General features: G+C 38.8%; 1 long non-coding RNA gene across 1 annotated transcript; it reads right to left on the reverse strand.

Moving 5' to 3' along the window:
- Positions 1–5,223: 5,223 nt before the first annotated feature.
- LOC121803493 lies at positions 5,224–6,091 on the reverse strand. The gene is made up of 2 exons (XR_006051027.1): positions 5,623–6,091; positions 5,224–5,303 (listed from the first exon to the last, which is right to left on the reverse strand). It is a non-coding gene; the product is annotated as an uncharacterized LOC121803493 (long non-coding RNA).
- Positions 6,092–9,103: the final 3,012 nt, after the last annotated feature.

Here is a 9,103-nt window from a genome sequence, read left to right on the forward strand (position 1 = left end):
GTGAATATGTGTTGGAAGCATGGATATGTACGTGAGAATGTATGATAGACGAACTAGGGTTTGTGAATGTTAAGCATGAATTCTGTAGTGTTCGGACAGTAGGTTCCGACGAGTTTTTGACTGATCAAACGATCTTATCTTGACACAAAATTTTAACAGGATGAATTTTTTGATGTCTTCTGTGTTGTGTCAACCTTTCAGCTTAATTAGATGACGGACGAATTTATAATGAATTTTTCAATCGAACTGCGCAGTACTGCCAGAATTGTGTGTTCCGTCCAGTGAGTTTCCTTTTTGTTTTGACCGATCAAAAGACATGATTTTGGTGTGACATTTTAACTGAGTAAACCTTTATGTGTCTGCTATATGGTGACCAAAGTTTAGGGTCATATGAGGTCGCATGGAATTTTAACGATTTTTACAAAAAGACTGCGCTATTCTGCCAGATTCTGGTTTTGTTGAAATAAGCTTTGTTGTCAAATTTTGAATGAATACATGATACATGTGGGAATAAGGAACGAATCCTATGATGTAATTATGTGTTTCACGTTGATGTATGCTTGAGTGTTCGTTTCGTTTATATTGATGAACGTTTGGGATGGGCAATATAAGAAAACAATGAAAGGAATGATAGCACATGCATGATAAGTGTATTGATGGTAAAACTGATTGTGTTATGGTATTGACAAGGATTGTGGTGCGTACGTGGGTACAAAGAGCAAGGGTTGAAATAAAGTTGTGAATTGTGGGTATAAGTAAGCGAGGTTGGCTTTCTTTTACTAAACTTTTACGTTTCAAAATTATGATGTTGGAGTTATAAGGGTGGTTTAAAGTGTTATGTCACGTCATGATTGTTTTGATGTTGAGATTGTTGCTTGATGCCTAGTTCGTTTGAGCTTGCTCCGTTAGGTTGTATGTCTATGTGTGAAACGAATTAGGGTCCGTTAAGTTATCGAGAACCCTATCAGGCTGTGTACATTGGTGGGATCGGGAGCCGTCCTTACTAGTCGGCCGATCTCGTGGGCGAATAGTGTGGCCACACTTTCGTCGCACTGTGGAAAGATGATGTGATTGTTGAGAACGTGAGGGAGATTGTTTGTCTGGCCAGCCAGACTATGAAACACTATTTTTGTGATACTCGATGATATTTATTTTCTAAATGTAAAACTCGAGTTCACTATGGTATGAATGACATAACTTTTATAAAATGTTTTCGGCATGAGCCCACTGAGTATATTAAGTACTCAGCCCTGCATTTCTTTTAAAAATGTGCAGGTTGAGCGGTGATGTTGCGGCGGATGTTGAGTTTTTTTTTTTTTTTTTTTTTTTTTTAAATTAACTTCATATATTTATATCATATATATGAAGGAGGAAATTACAAATCAACTCCTATAACAAGGAAGAAGACAAATTACGCCACCCAGGGTTCGAACTCGAGACCTCCAGGATGGACGCGGTATCCAGCACCCTTTACCGCTAGGCCAAGGGGCTTGGATTGCGGCGGATGTTGAGTTGAGCCTTAAGAATTTCCGGATGCGTCGTGTCTTCATACATGGGCGTCATCCTATGACTCACTTTAGATACTTGATTTCCGCTGCCTTGTTTTAAATTGTCTTCTTTCTGAAAGTCTTCTGTTTTTCTTCATACTGTTTTATGACATTAATTACCTTGAGACATTAATCTGTTGCTTAACTTTTGATAAATTAAAATAATTCTTTTGGAAGTTAATTGAGTTTCTTATTAAATGTCGTCCTTTATTGTTCCCTCATAGTCACGATTTCTCCGTATTTACTATCCTTAGTAAGGGCGGTCGTGACAGAGTAGTATCAGAGCTTCGTTCTTTCGCTCTGGTCCGAGAGTCTTCTTTCAGCTTAAGTCTAGATTAGTACTCCTAGACTAGAAGTGTTACGAAGGCTCAACATCCAAAGCATCATGCTCAACCAAAAGAAAGTGAGGTATGTTTTAAATTGTTGAAAGAATGTGAAATCGATGATGTGATGATAAGGATGTTCTGGCAAGAGTATGCATGTGTATGAATGTTATATGTGAATATGATAATGTGATGGTATGATTATGTGGAATATGAGCATTAATGACATGATGTCCTAAGTATGTGTTATGTGTGAAAGTACTACGATATAAGCATGTGAACATAGGAAGCCTTAAGATGATATCAAACTTGATGATATGTGACGAGCTTTAGATCTATCACAAACAACGAGATAAAAGATATTTTGAGGAAGTTGGTATAGGAAAGGAAGAATTATTTTGTTGTGTGGAGAAAAGAACAAGTTATGAGTTTTGAAAGATTTGCATGGTGTTTGATATGTAGTAATGGAAAAGGATTTTGAGGTTGATGTTTTTCAATGGTAATGACTAGTTGTGTCAGTGGAGTTTGATTGAGGTAAAATATTTATGTTGTGGAAAGTTGTTGGAAATTTAAAAAAAAAAACTTTGAACTTTAAATGAAAGCATGTTAGTTCTTTTCTTTTGGGAAATTGAGATCTTGAAGTGAACGAGAAGTATGATGTGGTTATGTATAGCGATATACATTTATGCATGTTTAATTATGTAGTATGTCAATAATGATTCAAGTGATGGTTTGTGAATGTTGAAGTGTGAGGTATTGTATGAAAGTGCTAATAGAAGAAATTATGATGCTATGAACTTTGTATGCAAACATAGATGTTTGTTCGATCGAACGATATCGAACTTAGTAGTTACAACTGCAATATTACTTTTCCGAGTGATAAGACAAATGGAAATATGTGGTGCGAATTCGAACTTCATTGAAATATTACAAATTCACTATTGTCTTCATGAACGATAAGAATAAGGAGAATGCGAAGAGACAGTACATACGATAATGAGCTCAAGAGGAGAAGGTGTGCAAATTGAAAAGAATTTCCGAATGAGAAAAAGTACGAGACAAGAGGAGATGCCAAATGATGTAATCATACAACGGGGAGAGAGATCATACCTGTGATCTGATAAGCTAAACCTATTCTTACGTGGCGATGCGACGCAAACGACTATTATTGCGTGTAGAGAGCGCGAGTACAATTACAATGTTTTTAATAGAATGATTGCTATGACATGCAAGGAATATTATGAAGATATGGATTCCGACTATCATTATTAGTGGCAATGACACGATGAATCTCAGCGTGGAATCCACAGTTTCTTAGAGCGATGTTACCAGTTTCGGCTTGCGAAAGACGAACGAGGGAGTGCGACTTTAATAGCTACAACAAACTATTTTAATCAACAGTTCTTACTTGGATTCTAAGATGTTATTTTTCAGGACCCTTCAAATAACCGTGAGCCCTTGTCTATTTATCAGCTTGTTTCACTCACTCTTTGCAAGTAATGCATATTATTTCTTTTCCTCCATTGAGCCATAACTCACTTTCAGTTCTTGGGAAGTGGTGTTGCCTTCATAACTTTGGAAACTTGGAATGAATGTAGTCTTCTTTGACTTATTATTTATATGAACAATATTTTGACTTTGTGAGCCTTTGCTATTGAACTTCATTCCTAAGGCTGCTTGCAGTTATGTCCTTCAATATATTCTTCTTTGAACTTTTGTTCAGCTTTTCATTTTGTAACCATGTCCGTGTCAAGTTCTTTATTACAGAGTGAAATTCTTTTTGGTTCAGTCCCACTATATATATCATTTCCATATTAGAACTTTTCTTTCTACAAGACGAAGTTAAGGCCTACATTTTGTACCTTGCCTTAACAAATTTAATCCACTTGGTTTTTTTTCAAAAGTTCCTTTGACCTTGGTTGCCTTTCACCAACTTATGAACCCATTGATGTGATTTTATTGTTCCATATTATGATTTTCGTTGAACCATGATCAGTGCTGCTTTGTGACAACTGCCTACATTTCTAAATCCTCATGCAACTGATCATTTTTTTGTCGTGACATGTTTAAGTCCTTATCCATTGATGTGTGGACCTTTCAAATTTAGTCTAACAACTGAATTATCTTGTTTGGTAGCCTACCATGAGAATTGAGATTTAATTCGATTCTATCCTATGTTCATGACCTATCTTATGTTCTTTCAAGCTCCGTGGGGATGATCCTATCCAATTGTTGCAAGTTAGTGAGATTCAAAACAAAAGTCGAGCTGAAATTGTAATTCTAGTTTCCATGAGCGATTTTGGAACTCTTCAAATTTAAAGCATTTTTTATAGTGTTTGTACAATTCAAAATTGGTTCATATCCAAGTTAAGATTGTTTGATTAAATTTTGAGTTCTTGATTCATATTCTGAGTTCTTGATGCAACACTTTAAGGAAAGGCAAAAGTTTTGTCTTTTAACATACAAAAGGAGTTTACCGTTGACTTGGAACCTGGGTGTGCGCCACTATCGAAAGCACCATACCGAATGGCCCCTAAGGAGTTGGCAGAATTGAAGATTCAGTTGCAAGAACTACTAGATTTGGGATTCATTCGACCTAGTGTGTCACGTGGGGAGCGCCTGTTTTATTCGTGAAGAAGAAGGATGAGACGATGAGGATGTGCATTTACTATCGTGAGCTCAACAAGTTGACCTTGAAGAATAAGTACCCTCTGCCAAGAATGGATTACTTGTTTGACCAACTTCGAGGAACTGGAAAATTTTCGAAAATGGACTTGAGGTCGGGATATCATCAACTAAAGGTCCGACGAGAGGATGTGCCTAAGACTGCTTTTCGCACTTGTTATGGCCATTATGAGTTTGTCGTGATGCCTTTTGGACTGACTAATGCCCCGACAGTTTCCATGGACGATGAACCGAGTTTTCCACTAGTATCTCGACAAATTTGTGCTAGTCTTCACTGATGATGTATTGGTGTATTCGAAGAACGAGGAGGAGCATGAATGACATATGCGAACCGTGTTGGAAACCTTGCGAAAGGAAAAGCTTTATGCCAAGTTTAGTAAATGTGAGTTTTGGTTGAATAGTGTAACGCTCGTACTTTTTAAGTACTAATGTTACAATAGCTATCTTAATCTTTGTTGGAAATGGGAACGATGAAATTAATTAATGTTTTCCGTGAACTTTGAATAAATAAAGAGTTATGCGAAAAGTAAAAGTTGGGCTTCTCAATTAAATAAAGTCCAATGTTTTATTTTACTATATGGCTTTGGAGCTATTAAATTAAAAGGGATATCTTTGGGCCCAATTCATTCATAGGAATTGTTGGTGCAAGCCCAAATTCTTCTTTCTTCTTTCTTCCCCTGCGCCGGTTCCTTCTTCATGGAGACCCTCCATCATTCAAACCTTCCACCTTCCTCATTCAATCCTACATCTAAAGGTCACACATTTAATACATTAGTTCCTTCATTTATCTCCTCCCTAACATCACAATAACAATCATTCACAATCTGAAATTGTTAGCAAAACAATTGAAAAAAAAGACGGCAGAGAAAGAGCATTTGGTTTCCAAATTCCTATCACCACAACTCTCGATAGATCGAGGAACTGCCAAAGTTTTAGTTCAACACTCTTTCCAATCGGTTGAGGTATAATTCCTTCCCATCCAATCTCTTTTTCTTCTTGAATGGCATGGTATGCAATCAACAAACTATAGAATAAATCTAGAAAGAATAAAACTAAAATACACGAACCTATCTTCGGGGCTGTCGGGGGGCTGTTCGGCGCTTTCGGGGTGAATCTGGGTTGTTTCGGAGCGGTTCGGGGACTGCTTGGGGCGTCTAGGGGTGAGTTCGGACAGCTGCGGGCGTGTTCGAACGTTTGCGGGGCTGTTTCGTGCGTCGACAGCAATCTCCGGCGAGGAGACTGCACTGCAGCGGCAGGAATTACTGCAGGGAGGACCAAGGACGACGGCGCTGCGTCTTCTCCCGGCGAGCAGCGGCCGGCGACGGTGGCTGGGAAGTTAGAGAAGCCGACGGCGGCGGATTCGCGATGGCGGATTCGTGGCAGCAGCGGCAGCAGCGGTGACCTCCGATTTGGGGAGAGGCGACGGAATTAGAGGAAGAAGAAGATTGGGGGAATTTTGGAAGAAGAGAACAGAGGGAGAAGAATATGGGGTTGTTCACAATTTGAGGATTTGGTGAAGGAGATGAAATAAGGGAGAAAGAGTTTGACCGATGATGGAAGGGAGTAATGGAGTTTGATTTTTTTTTTGGGCATCCTTCTTATTTTTGTTGATGGGCTCACTTTTTTTAAATGGAGGAATAAGGTGGGTTGGGTTTTTAAATTACTTTGGGCTCAAAAATTGAATAACTTGGGTTGTGTTAAATGAAATAATCGTTGGTCCGGTGAATAACTTAATTGTGGAAAATTATTTAATATATTCTCGGATTAATTCAATGTACAAATAAATTACCCCAAGTTTCGAAATGAATATAATTGCGAAGAGAAATAGTTGCGATAATTTAATTATGCGCTTAAATAATTTTTGGAAATTTATTCCGACACCATGGAAAATACGAGGAGCTAACGGAGGAAGTATAGGTGTAAGCGGCCGACCGGGGTCGCCCGCGACGCCTTGGGCGGCCATCGAATAATTAAGAATGCACGAAAACCGAGAAAACGAGATAAACGACTTTAATTAGAGTGCATGCATTCTAAATGTTGTCGTTATTGAGATTGATGTGTACTTTAATTGTTTTTCGAAAAGGTGGTTCGCACGCTCGTTAAAGTCGGATCGAGAAGTTATAAAAAGAGATTTCTAAGCTATTGAGGTGGGCTTTATTACTTAAACTCCTTTATTTGCAATGATATGTAAATGGTGAGATAAGGGTGGTTTAAATGTTATGTCATGCCATATTTTATGTTTTGAATTTCCTATCTGATTGTCTACTAGGATAATGTCCTACTAGACTTTGATGGTTAACGAATTCGGGTCCCACTAGGGAGTGAGTCCCTACTCGGACTAGTGCACTGATGGGGATCGTGAGCCGTCCTTTGTGGTCGGCCGGTCCAGAGATCGAGTTTGTGGCCACATTCTCGTTTCACATGATGGTTCAAATATGGTACATGATGGGGGATGATGATGATGGGCTGCGCAACCATGTTTTACGATGGAAATGATTTTAGTGTTTCTCGGCATTGTTTTTAAAGTAAAACCCGAGTTTCACTCAATGATGGCTTGACATAACTTTATGGATAAAATGTATTTTGGGCATGAGTTCACTGAGTGCATCAAGTACTCAGCCCCTGCATATGTTTTCCCAATTGCAGGTTGAGCGTTGACGAGGACGGAGGATGTTGAGCATTTGGACAAGTATCGTATTCAATAAATGTTTCGGTTGCTATTGTGTCTTCATACATAGTAGTAGCTAACTCTCAAATGCTTCTGCTATGCCAAGTTTTAAAACCCTTATGTTTCCTTAATCTGTTGAGCTATTTCCATTCAAACTATGTTGCTTCGTGATCTCAGACTATAATTTTGTAATAAAGTTTCGTCTTTTGATCTACATGTCGTACTTCCTTGATTGCTACCCCGTCTTCCCCGCTTCTTAACTCCCCCACTAGTCGCGATCCACCGTGCTTTCTATCCATAGGAAGTGCGGTCGTGACAGAATGGTATCAGAGCAACTTTTCCTTTCGCTCTGGACCGAGAGTCTTTTATTCAATCTAGTCTAGACTCATTTCGCTAGACTAAAAGAGTATTCATTGAAGGCTCAACATTCCGTCTCGCCGCACTCAACAAAAGAGAAGGTAAAATGTTTTGAAATGAGAAATGTTTACGCAATTGATGTTGGACGTGTTAATGAATGGAGTATGATTGATAATATTATGAGATGTAGACTTCAAAGGCCTTAGATGTAGGGTAATTGTAAACGCGCGGACTATACTTTCTATTAAGGCAATGTATTTATCGATGGAACGAATGAGGCTTAGAAAAGAGCGAAGTCAAAGGGGTGATGAGATGACGAGACAATGACAACCCTGTGAAGCACGACTTATTCTAGTTTGAAAGATTGACGAGATTGCAAATTACTACGTTCCTTCATACCAGGGCGAAATGCTTGAAAAAAAAATAACGCACGAAACATCTATCCTTAGATGATAACTTTAAAAGAAAGAATCATTTTAGTGAATGCAGAATTGGGACTAGTATGTGCTACAAATGTGGTGGAGTTGGACACCTTGCCAAAGAGTGCCCGAGCAACAACAATGTTGGTTATGAGGAGACTACATGGGAACTCGATGATAAAATGAAAGAGAAGTATCCGGAGTTGTTTGTTAGAGATGAGCAAATTTCGGGACGAAATTTCTGTTAAGGTGGGTAGAATGTAACGCTCGTACTTTTTAAGTACTAATGTTACAATAGCTATCTTAATCTTTGTTGGAAATGGGAACGATGAAATTAATTAATGTTTTCCGTGAACTTTGAATAAATAAAGAGTTATGCGAAAAGTAAAAGTTGGGCTTCTCAATTAAATAAAGTCCAATGTTTTATTTTACTATATGGCTTTGGAGCTATTAAATTAAAAGGGATATCTTTGGGCCCAATTCATTCATAGGAATTGTTGGTGCAAGCCCAAATTCTTCTTTCTTCTTTCTTCCCCTGCGCCGGTTCCTTCTTCATGGAGACTGAAGAGGTAACGTGGTGCGTAGGTGTCGTTCAAGTGAGGATATATCCTACTGGCAGGATAAAGATCCTTACTAAGCCTAGACCTCGTCTTCAAAGATTCCTCAACCCACTTCTACTGATCAGTATAGTGGAGGTAAGGGTCGAATCCCACAGAGATGGTGCGTTTAAACTACTGCGGTGATGTTTTGGAGGGTTGGTTAGCTACCACGCTCGGGTTGAGTTTCTACCTAGGCGAGTAATTAAAGGGTGGCGTCCTACTGACTAGGATGGGGGAGCAGATCATGGAATGCAACTGTGTACGTGGAAATGAGGGGACATGGTGTAACAGAAATTGTTTGGAAAGGACGGTATTTCTATTTTTGGCTAAACAGAATATTCAGAGTGTAGTGGAGGTAGTGGTGACTAGGCTGACAGATCTGCAGGTACAACCAGAGGTGAAGGACAAAAGAAAGCAAAAGTAAATAAAAGTAAGGTGGTCCCCAATCTGGATGTAGACATCATCTTCTCCAACAACACAAATTAAACTCAGATAACAATTCCAG

The sequence above is a fragment of the Salvia splendens genome, chromosome 1, assembly GCF_004379255.2.
Source record: "Salvia splendens isolate huo1 chromosome 1, SspV2, whole genome shotgun sequence".
Lineage (NCBI taxonomy): Eukaryota > Viridiplantae > Streptophyta > Magnoliopsida > Lamiales > Lamiaceae > Salvia > Salvia splendens.